The sequence below is a fragment of the Tasmannia lanceolata genome, unplaced genomic scaffold, assembly GCF_043159265.1.
Source record: "Tasmannia lanceolata isolate RefF3 unplaced genomic scaffold, GAP_Taslan_0.1 ptg000002l, whole genome shotgun sequence".
Taxonomy (NCBI): Eukaryota; Viridiplantae; Streptophyta; class Magnoliopsida; order Canellales; family Winteraceae; genus Tasmannia; species Tasmannia lanceolata.
In genome coordinates, this window is record NW_027518679.1 from 56,433,317 (window position 1) to 56,447,650 (window position 14,334).

Here is a 14,334-nt window from a genome sequence, read left to right on the forward strand (position 1 = left end):
AAAGGACTTTTCACAGTATAGACACGACACCGAATTGTGGGGATGTCAACACACACAGAATGTGAACGACACATCGACATGTGCAGCTTGTGAACGACTCGTGATTGGTCAAACGTCGATGCACGTAGAACGCAAATGATGTCATCGATGCACACATAATGCAAACGACTCTGAGACTCGACATAGTCCGATTCAAGCTAAATGACAAGACGACACAAACGAAGCGGTAGTGCGAATGATAGCTGGGAGGTTTCCTCTGTCATTTTGAAGAAAAAAATTTCAAAATCTTTGAGAGAACCATCAGGGCAGTGTTGCCCTAAGATGTAGGAAATCCAACTTGGAATAGTCGAAAGGATTTGCGAGGAACTGATTGATGAATCAATACATTGGAAAGATTTGAGCCACTTCAAGCTCTCGGTAGGATCAGATTTGGATACATCAACAGGAGGATCCAGCCTAGAAGATTTGTGTGTATAGGAGGACGCCATGGATGAGATGAAAGAATACATTGGATGACGGAACACTAGAATTCAAAAAAAAAAAAAAAAAAAAACTAGCTGAATCCAACCGGGTGAGGAAGTTTTGATGAAGGAAGAAAACGGAAAATAGAAATTTCAGAAAATTGTATAATTTTATGGAAATGATGTTTCTGCCGTTTTTCATATTTTCCAAACATATCTTGCAAGTTCTAAAATGAAGTGTTGAATCCCATGGTGACACGTGTTCCGAGTATACCGCTAAAATCTAAAATACGGAACGACATGGTCGGGTAAATATCCCAATTTTGAAATGGGAAATATCCATGATAGATAAAATCCCCCCCCACCCCCTCCTTATGGAAATGATATTATCCTCGAGCAGTGAACCATTTTCACCGCCCGGGGGGGGGGGGGTGGTATCATATCATTTACCTTTTGAATTTCAAAAGAGTTGGAAAGACAGACACGAATACTAGAACAATATTAATTCGGTCTATATGGATAGATACCTAGAAGGCTAAGGAGCAGGTTAGTATTTTTTTTCTATATGGATACTTCCTTTCGTCAATTGAAGGAATGCGGAGGGGTCGGGGGGGGGGGTGTTGGGGCAATGTTTACACCCATTTTTGAATTTACAATTGCTTACGTGAGACCAAACTATGAACTCATGACTTGTCCCTTGAATTCAAAATAGTTACATGCCAACTGTCACTTTTCCTAGAAGATGGAGGCAACAATTATCCTCAAGCAGGGGAGCGTGTAAAATTCAAACCAGAAGTGTGCAGTTATCACAAGTTCTCTCCCGAAGAACGTGGGATAGTGGTAGGCAGTCACAATGATAGCTATAAAAAGGAACAACTTAGAAGAAGAGGGGCGAGAACCAACATCAAACGTATCTTAGCATTTACATTTATCGTCAATTTTCCACGCACTGCCTTCTCTCCCGAATTAAGGACACGGTAGAATGGATTTATCTTCACAGATGAGCATTTCTCTTTAATTCTATACATTGCACTGGCATTTGATTGTGTTGTTTTATTAGTTGTTTTATTAGAGAGTTAATCGAACACCTGTCGATCTCTAATCGTTTGTATTCAGGGTGCATCGACGCCGTCGTTTGCATTCTATGCACATCGACGTCAAACACATTCTGCATGCGACATGTCATTCACATTATGTGTACGTTGACATGTCATTCACATTCTGCATGTGACATCCAAAGCTACCACTTTTGTATTAAGTCGCTCTAAAAAGTTCTTTTTGTCTAAGAAAGACATTAGAGCCCTAGGAATAAGTGACGTTCCCTTCATCTTCTCAATAGCCTAAAATTCAATCCCAAGGGGTGGAAAATTGTTCATCTACCTCTAAAATTGAAGTTTAGATTGATTTATGAAATTGGCACACCCGCACATTCATCACAGATCACACATACACCACTCGCACTGACCGCTAGGGTGAACCGAGAGGCTGAGAAACAGAACCATAATAAGAGATTCATCGACTAGGTGGTGGATGGTGCCTCTAAGATTTTGTGACTTTGAGGCAGCTCTTACACTACGAGCATCTCTTTCAACTAGGGTTAGGGTTTGGCCCATTGTTCCTTACATTTCCCATAGTCATAGACCAACCAACTCGTCAGCACATTTATTGACATGATGCATCAACATCAGCTAGATGGAAGCCACCTCTAAGCTTTTGTGGCCTTGAGGGTGATGTGAAGATCTCTTTCAATTAGGGATAGGGCTAGGGTTTCGCTCATTTTGGCTTGCTCTCCTGATCAACTTGTGAGACCACTTCTTGATGTTATGTTTCTGCATTGGATCCCCAAAATAAATCATCTTAAGAGCTTACTTGGAGCTCCGAGAGGCAGTAAATCAGCAGTTTGAGTCTCCTTTTCTCCAGCTCGTGAATTTAGCTGATACAAATATATGATTGCACCCAATTTTTTCGATTCGGAAGTTTGATCTATGAATCAGCTTCCAAGCCCAGCTCTGTTTGGTTGCCGGGTTTTTTTTGGTTCTTGGGATTTATGTGGGAGAAAAAAAATCCAAGGAGATTGTAGGGAGAAAAAATCTTAGAAATATCCCGGTAAAATAAAAATCCCATATTTGGTTGACCAGACTATGGTGGGAAAAAAAAAAAAAAAAAAACTTTGTTTGGTTGCTTGAACTGTTGGGAAGAAAAAAAATTCTTCTCAACCTTATTTTTGGTTCCTTTTGGGATGGGATGAAAAGGCAATCATTACAAGAGTGGGAATAAAAAAATTCACCACACAAGCAATCACTACAAGAGTGGGGTTAAAAAAATTCTAGTGCTAAAAGGCAACCAAACGTGGGATGGGACCAAAATTTTACTAAAACTTCCTGCAACAAAAATTTTACTGGCAACCAAATGGAGCACGGGATGCAACTTGGGTCGGGTTGGGTTGAGCTTTTCACTAAAAAATGAATTGGAACTGACCCAAACGCTAACCGATTTTATGGTAAAAGCTTAACCCAAATTCCCAAAAATCGACCCAAGTTGCATCACTACTTGATATCAATCTCTATCAAAAGTAAAATTGGGTCATCTTTTAGGGGACACGTCCCATCGTGCCGAGGCAATAGTTGTTGGTCTGCCAATGAATGCCTTAAACACGATGACAAATGCCCCCATCTACATTCATCAAGAGGCTATTTGGGTTTCAACTAAGAACAAGTGAAGTCTTCTCAAAGTGGTGGGTTTGAGGAGATTCTTAGCCACAAGTTCCTTGAACTTAGAGATGAATCCAAAAGAAGTCTCTTTCACCATAAAGGTATTGATAAGGTGAGGGGAAGTGGGGGGGTTCTCTTTTTGAGAGAGGATTCCAAGATCTCAATGAGGGTATTTTCAAGCAACAATATCAATCATCACCTACTTTTTGTCTCTAAGAGTTTGTATTTGCATTAAATTATTGTATTAGGCAGCTGATATCCGCACTACCAAATTTTGATAATAGCACTACTCGCTTTAGTTTACACTAATCTGATTTGATGTTGGTGGCATCTTGAATATTAATAGCCTTCAGAAGTTAATTAAAAAAGTGCAAAGTGAGGAATGTCATTATCAAAATATCGTAGTGCAGATACCACACTATCAAATGGCACTACCATAATTTGATAAAGCAAAGTGATGCTCTAGTCGTTTTATTTCACACTAATCTGATTGGATGTTAGTAGCATCTTGAGTATTAATAGCCATCAGAAACTAATTACAAGAGTGTATAAGCGAATTGAGTAGTGCCATTATCAAAATATGTTGTGCGAATACCATACTGTCAAAATGGCAGGATAATATTTTGATAATGGCACTACTCAGGTTATTTCACACTAATCTAACAGATGTTGGTATCATGTTGAGTATTAAGCAGTCAGTTGCTAATTAATTAACAAAACTGTAAGCCCTTGTTTGTTCTGGACTTTGAGAATAAATTGTGAGTCCAAACTTGACTATTGGACTCAAATTATGTTTCACTCTGACTCCAATAATCAGTTTTTGGGGCTCACGATCGGTTCTCAAAATCTAAAACAAACAGGGCCCAAAGCAAAGTGAGTAGTGCCATCATAAAAAAAAATGGTAGTGTGGACATTAGTCCCCTTATGTTATTTTCTAGCTTCATAAGAGACATTCATATCAAAATTGGTTACCACTTTTGTGCTTTCATGGAGATTAGAAGTGGAATGCAACCCAAAGATCTGTGTCCTTCTCTTTGACCCAATTTTTTTTAATAAAGTAAGGTAAGAGTGTGAGTAGAACACTTTTTCAGTGATCTAAAATCCAAACCATTCATACAAAGTAACTCATTTATTTTCTGAGCAATCCTAAGTTCCTAAATATTCTTATTATAGGGTCTAAGATCAATGGCTCAGCAAGTAAAGAAACAACATTAAAAGATCTCAAAAACTGCTTAGTATACTACTACTATAAGGGATATGAATTTTTCTTTGTATTTTTCTCATATAATTCCATTTACAACTACTTGGTTTGGATCCCCGGTGAGTAAAGCTATTTCGGCTGCGACAGAGGATAGAAATAAGGGAAAATATATCCCCCCCTCCCCACACCCCCCCCCCCCCCCCCCGCCCCCCCCCCCCCCCCCCCCCCGCCCACAAAAAAAAATAAAAATAAAAATTCTGTGAGAATGGTTCACTGCTTGATTATAAATTCACCCCTATAACGTTTTCCTTTCCTTTTAAAACTTAACGAGTAATGTTAACGGGGGAGGATATCATTCCCCTAGAAATAATTGCATATTTTTCAAATAGTCCTGCTTTTGGAAAATAATTACCACAGCATCCTAAACACAAGAGACACTAATTTGCTCTATGAAAATATGTTCAAATTAATTACTGTGAATCATGGGAACCATAATTCCATCAAAACCTTCATATGATAAGGAACTTCATGACAAAAAAAAGTTGGCATGAATACTGCCAATTCAGCATATAGAAACAATCAGTAACGGAAATAACACATTCCTTCATCTAATGTGCAAAATAAATACAACTTCTTCACAAAATTATATAAAACCTAACAAACCCTTTAATGTCATCATGTACTAACTTTCCCAATGTGCCAACTTTTCCTTCATCAAGGAAACGAAGTAACCATGTCGCCACACTCATTTCAGCTTCAAGAAGACTGCATCTTCATATAATCCCAATGACACAAAAATAGAAACTTACGAATTTGATAATCCAAAACCCTCTTGAAACAGATATAGGAATGTCTTGATTAAGCAAATTCCCATGGAATTCAACAAAAAATAACAGCTAAAACCCCAACTCGATCAAGTCAAATCCACTCCTACTCAACACTGTGCTAGCTTAACCGATCCTAGATACAAGACAGAATAACACAAACAGCAAGAACATCAAGATTCTTACGCTACTAAACCTCTCGAGCTATATTAAGGTGAATGGGCGACTCAAGGAACGAAGGTACAAAGGTCCAGTACAATCTGATAACCCATATCCTCCTCTAGGCAGATAGAGTATCATCAATATCTGGCTTTGCAAAACGGTTGGAATGAAACCAATTAGATGGAGGGAGAAGATGAGATTCAAGAGAAGAAAATTGTCCTCTTGATCCAAAACACACAAAGAATGAATCCCAAGTTGTTGCACTAGTCAAGAGACTTCAAATTTCACTAAAATGGCTTGCCAAAGAAGAAGATACAATGCTCAAAATATAGGCTACATGTTAATTCCGATATTAACATTTCTTAACAATACTTAGTTTCCCTAAGCTACCAATAACACAACAACAAATGTAAGGTTCCAAAACAAGAGACTAAGTCCCAAGAACATAGATTCCAAAACAAGGATATTTCCAATGTAGCAAACTCCCAATGTAGTGGGTTCCAATGTAGTCAAGTCAATGTAGCAAACTCCAATGTAGTAGTCAATGTAGCAAAGTTCCAATGTAGGAATATTCAATGGGTGCATGGCAAGCCCCATGCATGTAGCAAGTTCCAAGATAGTCAAGTGGTCAAGCTTAGATTTCCAACAGAAACGAGAATCTCCCGCACCCATTACCAATAAAGTTCAGTTATTTGGCGAGTCAAAACTTCAAAAAGGCAGAAAACTCAAAGCAACAAAAATCACGTACCATAATTCAAACAACTCCCACTAAAATTTAAAGTTCAACTCTCTGTCTTTTGCGAGTCAGAACTTCAAAAAGGCTGAAAACTCCAAAGCAACAAAGATCACATACCATAATTCAAACAACTCCCAAAAAATTTAAACATTTAAAATTGAGTTCTCTATCTTGGTTTTCTTTTGCCTTTTCATTCCTGACCTAGAAATTAGGTGTTGAATGAAATTCATGGGTTTATTCAGAAGTTACATGCTAATGACCTGCCCTCTTCTTTTTCATGTCGGTCAAAAATATAGGGAGAACGTATTATTTTCGAACACATGGCCATAGACCTGCAAAAGGTAGCTTTGTTGACCTAATTAGCTTCAGGTATTTTTTGCAGAAAGTGCAAAATTTGTTTTACAGCCATTTTACATTTTACGAAAAGGAGCCTAAATCGAAAATTGGCTGAAAAGGAGTTAAAGTTGAGGGTAAATTTGTTATTTTAAGAATTTTAACCGACGTCTACTTGTTTTAGGGACTGATGCGACTCAAATCGGCCCGAGTGTACGAACGGCTAGGGACTGGTATCTGCTAACCATGCTTATGGAATAGCAAAATATCTGGCCTAGTACATAGCATAGGGTAGCAGACTTCCCACAACTGACACATAGGGAGTATTATTCATTCTCTGTTTCTCCTCAAACGTCTTGGGAGACATCTTCTTGGAGAGTCTGACTCCATGTGAAAAAGAGATTAACCCTTTCTTGAAATCTGCCATGCTGTAACAAGGAAATATCTTATCGATTTAGCTCTCTTGTGAAAGTCCAAGAAACCTATCCTTTGGTTCCTAAACACTTTGAGTCCCAAAATATAAGTCCTTCATTGCAAAGTGACTAGATAGTCACACTTTTGTAGCCAACAACATCCCTACATCATTCCTAATGAGTAGGATGTCATCAAATTATAGTACCAGAAATCTAACGGTGCTCTCACTGACCTTCTTGTAAACACAAGCATCGTCCATATTTTGTGAGAAGCCAAACTCTTTGACTGCCTTGTCAAAAATGAAGGTTCCAACTACGAGACACTTGTTTTAGTCCATAAATGGAACTCAAAAACTTGCACACCTTTTGACTACCTTCTCAGGCAACCTCAAAACCCTCTGGATGGACCATATAGATATCTTTTTGAATGTTTTCATTCAAAGGTGTTTTTGACATCCATTTGACAGATCTCGTAATCATAGTGTGCGGCTATCGCTAATAAAATCCTAAAAGACTCTAGCATAGCTACTGGTGAGAAGTTTCCTCATAGTCAATATCAACCTTTTTTTTTGAAAAATGACGTATTTTATTGATATTAAGATAACAGATGGGACCAGGAGTCCCATCCTATTACATGATATGATAAGAAGCCAGGCCAGGCATACCCAAAATCCGAGATAACACACCAAAGTAAACAATTACAGTTACATGTCTTTTCCTTCCCTACTTCCTACCAGTGATAACCTACACAACACTCTATGGGGACATTGATTCTCAACTCTCTTTTTTGAATAGTAATGATTTCATTAAAAAGGACCGAGATGGTCGATTACAGACACATAGGCTCTGTTCACTTGTTTTCTAGCAGCAGGAAAAGAAAAGAAAGGAAAAGAATCTGACGTGGAAAACTGGAAAAGAAAGGAAAAGAAACTGTGAGAAAATTCCGTTGTTCACTTGGCCGAGAAAGGAAAAGAAAGTATGCAGGCAAAGTGGTTTTCTCAGGAAAGTAATTTTCTCACCCTTTTGGTGAGAAAATTTAGAGGGAAAGTGCAAGAAAGTTCGTTTTCCACGTCATTATTTATATTTTCCACCTGTGTAATTATGCTTTCCCGAGAAAACAAGTGAACGGCGGAAAATGTCAAATCATGTCCAATCACGGGAAAATTTGGCTTACTTTCTTCTCCTTTCCTTTCTCAAGAAGGCAAGTGAACAGAGCCATAGAGAATGGGTCAAAACAGAAAAATTACAATGGAGAGAAACAGAAGACATTGGGATCAAGGAGGGATGAAGTCAAACCGCTAGATATTCTCCAAATACACCCCCTCCCTCGCGAGCTTATTTGCATCCCCATTAGCCGATCTTTTGATATGATTGAAAGAAATTGAAGATGAGCCCAAGATATCCTTTATCTCCTCAAAATACTCTGCAAACCTCCAAGGAAAGATATGAGATCCGCCCAACCACCGAATAACATTTATGGAGTCACCTTCGACCATGACCTTATCCAAGTCAGCAACCCCCATAAACTTAAAAGCCTTGATGCATAGCACATACATCCGCCTCATTAGAGTCAGCCACACCGATAGGACCTGTGAACGCCCACTTCAGTAATCCGTCCTCGTCTCTAAGAACACCCCCAATGCCGGCGGGACCTGGGATTCCAACACTTGACCCATCGAAGTTGAACTTTAAACAGCCAGAAGGAGGTGGCTTCCGGGCTTGCACTATCTTAGGTTTCACTTCGAAACTAGAACAAACCTCACTCCATCCATACCACAAATCGAAAACCGAGACGAATCTAAAGTATGGAAGAGATCTTGCCATTGAGATGGTGAGAGCAATAACCTTGTTGAGAAGAAAAATACCCCTCATAGATCGACCTTTGAAAATCCTAGTGTTCCGCTCCTTCCAAATAACCCATGACATTGATTCTCAACTTATCCCATCAACTAGTACACAGTAAGTTTTCTTTCTCTTTTTCAAATTTTTTTGTGTGAAAATGGTAGCCAATTTTATTAAAAGAAACGACCGAGATGGTCAAGATATTCCACAGTAAGTTTTCTACTAATAGACTGAGTAGAGCAGGTGAAAGATTTATAGTGAGAAGGTCTCAATTATTAGTAATATGAGGCTACCAAGAAATTTTGCTTAAAAAAAGAAAAGATACATATTTGTTTTTGTGATTCTGCAAAACTGTACTTCATAATGTCATTTGGACAGAGATTTTCAACATATCGAATCAAATAGCGCACATTAGTTTTCTACTAACAAACTAAGAGGAGCATTGAAGGATTTATAGTGAGAAGGTCTCAGTTACTAGTAACATGAAGCTACAAAGAAATTCTATTAAAAAGGAAAAGATTCAGATAAATCCTTTCTTTTTTTGTTTTATCATTTTGCGATTCTGGAAAATTATACTTTATAATGCATGCACCCGTTACAAATTAAAAATAAACATTTTCTGCTCCAACAACATAAGATCAAGAAAATTAAACAGTGTTTATATCATTGACATTGAATTATGAGATGGAAGTATGGCATGAATGTACCAGAATTCAGTCTGAGATAAGATTACACCGTTAAAAGGGAAGACCTGGTCGCAGGATCAGCATCCATCCTGAAGTGCCAAGATAAAATGGAATTATAAGTATAACTGGTTTTGTATATCAAACTTCAAGGTAAATATTAATACACTCTCCAAAAGATTGCGTGCAAGTGGTTTAGGAAAGAGTTGAGAAACATGTCCTTCCTGTAAAATAATCAAAGTCAATCAGATTACCTTGAAATGAATACAAGCAATGCCGCGATCCACATAATAATGCCAAATATAAGGAGCTAACTTACACAGTTGCCAGTAATCATATATATGCTTGCTCCAAAGAAAACAAGTGGATTCAAGACGATCCTAAAGTATTCCATGAGTGGCTGCATCACGATAACAGATTAAATTGGGTTAATTTTGGCTCTGCAGTCAAACAGCACCTTTCCCTTTGGCCTCTGGCAAGAACTTTTGAAACATTTCTAGAAATTCATGATCTTTCCCATCTGACTTGATCAAGTTCAATAATATAGATGCAGTGGATTCATGTACTGCAAAGCCTCTCTCCACCATTTCACCACGGAACTGTTTTGCTTTAAGGGCTTCATGTTTACGAAGAAACCCACGCACTATGATATTAAACGTGAATTCATCGGGCGAGCAACCCTTTTTATTCCATTTGCAAAAATAATTCATTAGCTTCCTGCAACTTCCCCTTTCTACAAAGACCATTGATTATACTATTGTATGCACTAACGTCAGGGAACAAACCTTTGGCAGAAATGCCATAAAAAAGATCCCTTGCACTTTAAGTTTACCATATCTACACATCCCATTAATGAGGATGCTGAAAATTCTAGTATTAGGCTCAACTCCTCTGTTTTTCATCGCACGAAAAAGGTCCATCGCCTCAGTAAGACACTTGATTTTGCACAGGCCATCCAACAATACGGCATATGTGACAATATCTCGGCTTTGACCATGACCTTGCATCTCATTGAAGAGTTTTTGAGCAGCTACGACTCTCCCAACCTGGCACAAACCACCTATAAGAGTGCTGTAAGTAATGTTTGTTGGTTTCAATCCCTTGAGAGTCATTTCTCCACAGAAGTGCATAGCCTCATCAATCCTAAAACTCTTGCAATAGCCATTGATCGACATTGAATAAGTAACATCACTGCGCGCATGGCCTCTACTCACCATGGAACCAAAGACTTCCATTGCCTCATCCATTTGGCCTGTTGAACAGTACCCATTCATTAATGAATTATATGTGATTATATCAGGATTCTCTCCTCTTTGAATCATGACTTTCAATAATCCATGTGCTTCTGTTGCCATCCCTTCTTTGCAAAGAGCATCCACTAGTATGTTGAAGGTTATCACATCTGGACTGATATCCAAATCCAACATTTCATTGAACAATCTCACAGCTTCTTGCCAATTGTTTAAATTGCATAGGCCATGTATTAAACAGTTGTAAATGAAAACATCTGGTGAAATTATTTTACCAAGCATTTCTGAAAAGAGTTTAAGGCTGCATCTGTTGATCCATCTTTGCAGAGTCTGTCAATGATTGTCCTATAACTGATAATGTCAGGGTTCGTTCCCCTTTGAATCATCATTTCTAATAGTTCAAGTGCTTTTACAGTCATCCCTTCTTTGCAAAGATCATTTATTAGTATGGTGAAGGTAATTACATCTGGAGAGATTTCCCAAGCAACCATTTCTTTGAACAGTCTCATGGCTTCTTGCCAATTGCTTGAATTGCATAGACCATGTATTAAGGAGTTGTAAGTGGCAACGTCCGGTGAAATACTTTTACTTATCATTTCTGAAAAAAGTTTTAAGGCTGCATCTATTGATCTATCTTTGCAGAGTCTGTCAATGATTATGTTATATATTGTTGTATTAGGCATACTTGCCGGAAACTCCTTGGGCGGGAAACCCGTTTCCCCTAAAATGCATTTCTCGCGGTTGGGAAACTTTCCCCTAAAATGAGGGAAACACGTTTCCGAAACGTTTCCAAAATATGATACAAAATTGGAGAAATATTTCTGAAACACATGGGAAACATATGGAAAACTTATGTAAATAATGTGTAAACGCATGATAAAGGTATGCAACACTCGTAGAAAACGCATATGAAACGTGTAGGAAACATGTGTGGAACTTACGAAAATCATTTTGGAAAAAACACATCATTTCCTAAGATGTTTTTCGTACCATTTTTTATTGTTTCACGTTTCTCGTTTCCCCTATATTTTTTTTCATGTGTTTCCTGTTTCCGTTTCCCGTTTCCGCTTCCCACACTGGTAACTATGGTATTAGGCATATATTGCATTTGGCACATGACCCTTATTCACCATGGAGTCAGAGAGTTTCATTGCCTCATCCATTTGGCCCATCGAGCAATATCCATCCATCAATATGGTGTATGTGAAAATATTAGGTTTCTTGGGGGACATTTCCCTAAAGAGCAACATGGCCTTGTTTATATCCCCCATCTTGCAATAGCCATTGATTAAGCTATTGGAGGTGTGAACATCTGGCTCATGGCCTTTATTCATCATATAATCAAGGAGTCCTGTTGCCTCATCCATTTTGCGTGTCAAACAATATCCATCCATCAATGTTTTGTATGTGATTATATCAGGTTTTTCACCTCTTTGAATCATCACTTCCAATAGCCCATGTGCTTTTGTAGCCATCCCTTCTTTGCAAAGAGCACTAATTAGTATATTGAAGGCTATGACATTCGGAGAAATTTTCTGATCCACCATTTCATCAAACAACCCTATGGCTTCTTTCCGTTTGCCGGAATTGCAGAGCCCATGCATCAAGGAATTGTAAGAGATAGCATCTCGGGAAATGCCCTTACTAATCATTTCTGAAAAGAGGTCCAGGGCCTCTTTAATCTGTCTCTCTTAGCAGAGACCGTCGATGATCGTGTTATACATCAGTGTATTAGGCCTACATTTTCCCTTCTCAATTTCTCTTAGCAACCCAATTGCCAAGCCAGTGTTTCCTACTTTACAATACCCCTTAACCAGAGTGGAAAAACTGACTACACTGGGTTCATGACCGCGTTTCAAAATGCCACCGAAACTGGAGAAACCCAAGTCTACTCTATTCTAACAGCAATAAGAATTGACCAACATGTTGAGGGTGTACAAATCAGGAACAATTCCTTGTAAATTCATTCTTCTATACATAGAAAGCACAGTGGAATAATGTCCCATTTTTGAAACAGTCCCCAACAGGTGATTAAAAGTAGAAATCGATGGGAAGGGTTTCATGGCAACTAAACGATCAAAGAAACCCATTGTATCCTCCAAAGTAATAGTAGCCCTTGACTTACATTGATTTTTCACGAAATTTTCAAACTGGGTTTGGCTCCAGATATCTGATTTTGATTTCGTATTGTGTATAATTTCAGAAACAGATGCTGTGGGAGAAATTGAAAGCTTACCCTTTTGATGAATCTGAGAAGAAAGACTTCTTTTTGTAGCTTTTGCAGAGGACGAAAAAGCAGCAGCACTTCCCAGCCCCCTTACTTGAACAGTGAATACTCTATTATGTTCTTTCTTTGGGTAGCTAATTTTACAGTGTAAGAGGAAACAAAAGCTTGTAATCAAACAGGGGAAATGATTTTCTCACTCCCTTGTTTTAATAACGACACTGTGACCGAGAATAGATAGTGATTATCAATTCTCTAGTTGTGGTGCTTTCATGTTGGTCATTTCACATTTGGGTTGCAATGTTGCATCATGTTAAAATGTAGTTAGGCAAACAATGAGATCAGAAGAACAGGCTAATCGGGTGGCTAGGATTGTCTTAACTGATTGCCATGAGTAATAAGGAAATGATGAATTCACACTTAAAACTTACTTGGGCCACCACCTATAGTGCTTTCATTGGAAACGAAAATCTAAAGAAGGGTGGCATGGTTAAAATGGGGCGTGTTTGTAATCTGCGTAAAAAACATAAACACAGCATTGTCCTCCATTTTCGTTATTGTATATAAACATAGTGATCGATTTACTGTTTGGCTGCCATATCTCTAGCATCCTAAGGATGTCCCAAGCGAAAAACAAGCTTTTTTGGTAAATTTATTGTGTTTGGTTGCCAATTTAGCATCACAGAGTCTTTGGAGACTACTAGACAAAATTCAAAGGAAACTATTTTCCTTGCTTATCTATTAGCTTAGTGGGGAAGGTAACTATTCCGATTTATCCATTTACCTTGTTGGGGGACCCACGACCTATGTGGGCGTTTCTTTTGGTTACGGGTAACCCAATCCATATCCCAACACGCTCCAACTATTGACTATCTGAACAAATATGTAGATTAAAGATCTTTTCGGATTATAATTGGGTTGCATCATAATCTTGAGTTGCTAGGAGTTGAAATGCAAGGAAGGATCCTCTTTCTCATGAGTCAATGCACTTACCTTCATATGGAGAGACCAGAGAGCCACAACTACTGTTTAGTGTTCTGGTCTGTTATTCTAGAACCCTCAGCATTGGGTAGTAATTTGAGGGTTGATGGTAGTCATAATCAAAGTAGTGGTACTGTTGGGGGAGTTTCAAGGAGGACAAAGACAAATTGAGGCACAATCATTGTGAAAATAGAGAACACTAATAACCTAAAATGGGAAAAAGAGGATTTTCATTTTAAAAAATAGAGAACAATAAGGTCCTGTTTGGATTGCAAGAAAAACATTTGTAACAGGTTTGTTTTTCTTTCAAAATTTCTTTCTTTCCATGATTTAGAGGAAACTGATATGATTATGGTTAATTTAGAGTGATAGTATCATAAATTGGAGGTCCCTGTAAGTAGAATTTGAATAGGATTGGTTCAAGTTATCTCTTTTTCATATGTAAAAAAGCAGGAAATTTTAGAAATATTTTCCTTTCCTAACTTTTCCAGAAATTTCCTGCAATCCAAAACA

At 38.2% G+C, this 14,334-nt stretch overlaps 1 long non-coding RNA gene and 1 pseudogene across 1 annotated transcript; both read right to left on the reverse strand.

Annotated features, from left to right (window-relative positions):
• Positions 1-5,656: 5,656 nt before the first annotated feature.
• On the reverse strand, positions 5,657-13,110 carry LOC143880205 (uncharacterized). Its single transcript, XR_013251590.1, has 2 exons — positions 12,853-13,110; positions 5,657-9,458 (listed from the first exon to the last, which is right to left on the reverse strand). It is a non-coding gene; the product is annotated as an uncharacterized LOC143880205 (long non-coding RNA).
• Positions 9,715-12,840, reverse strand: LOC143881933 (uncharacterized; annotated as a pseudogene).
• Positions 13,111-14,334: the final 1,224 nt, after the last annotated feature.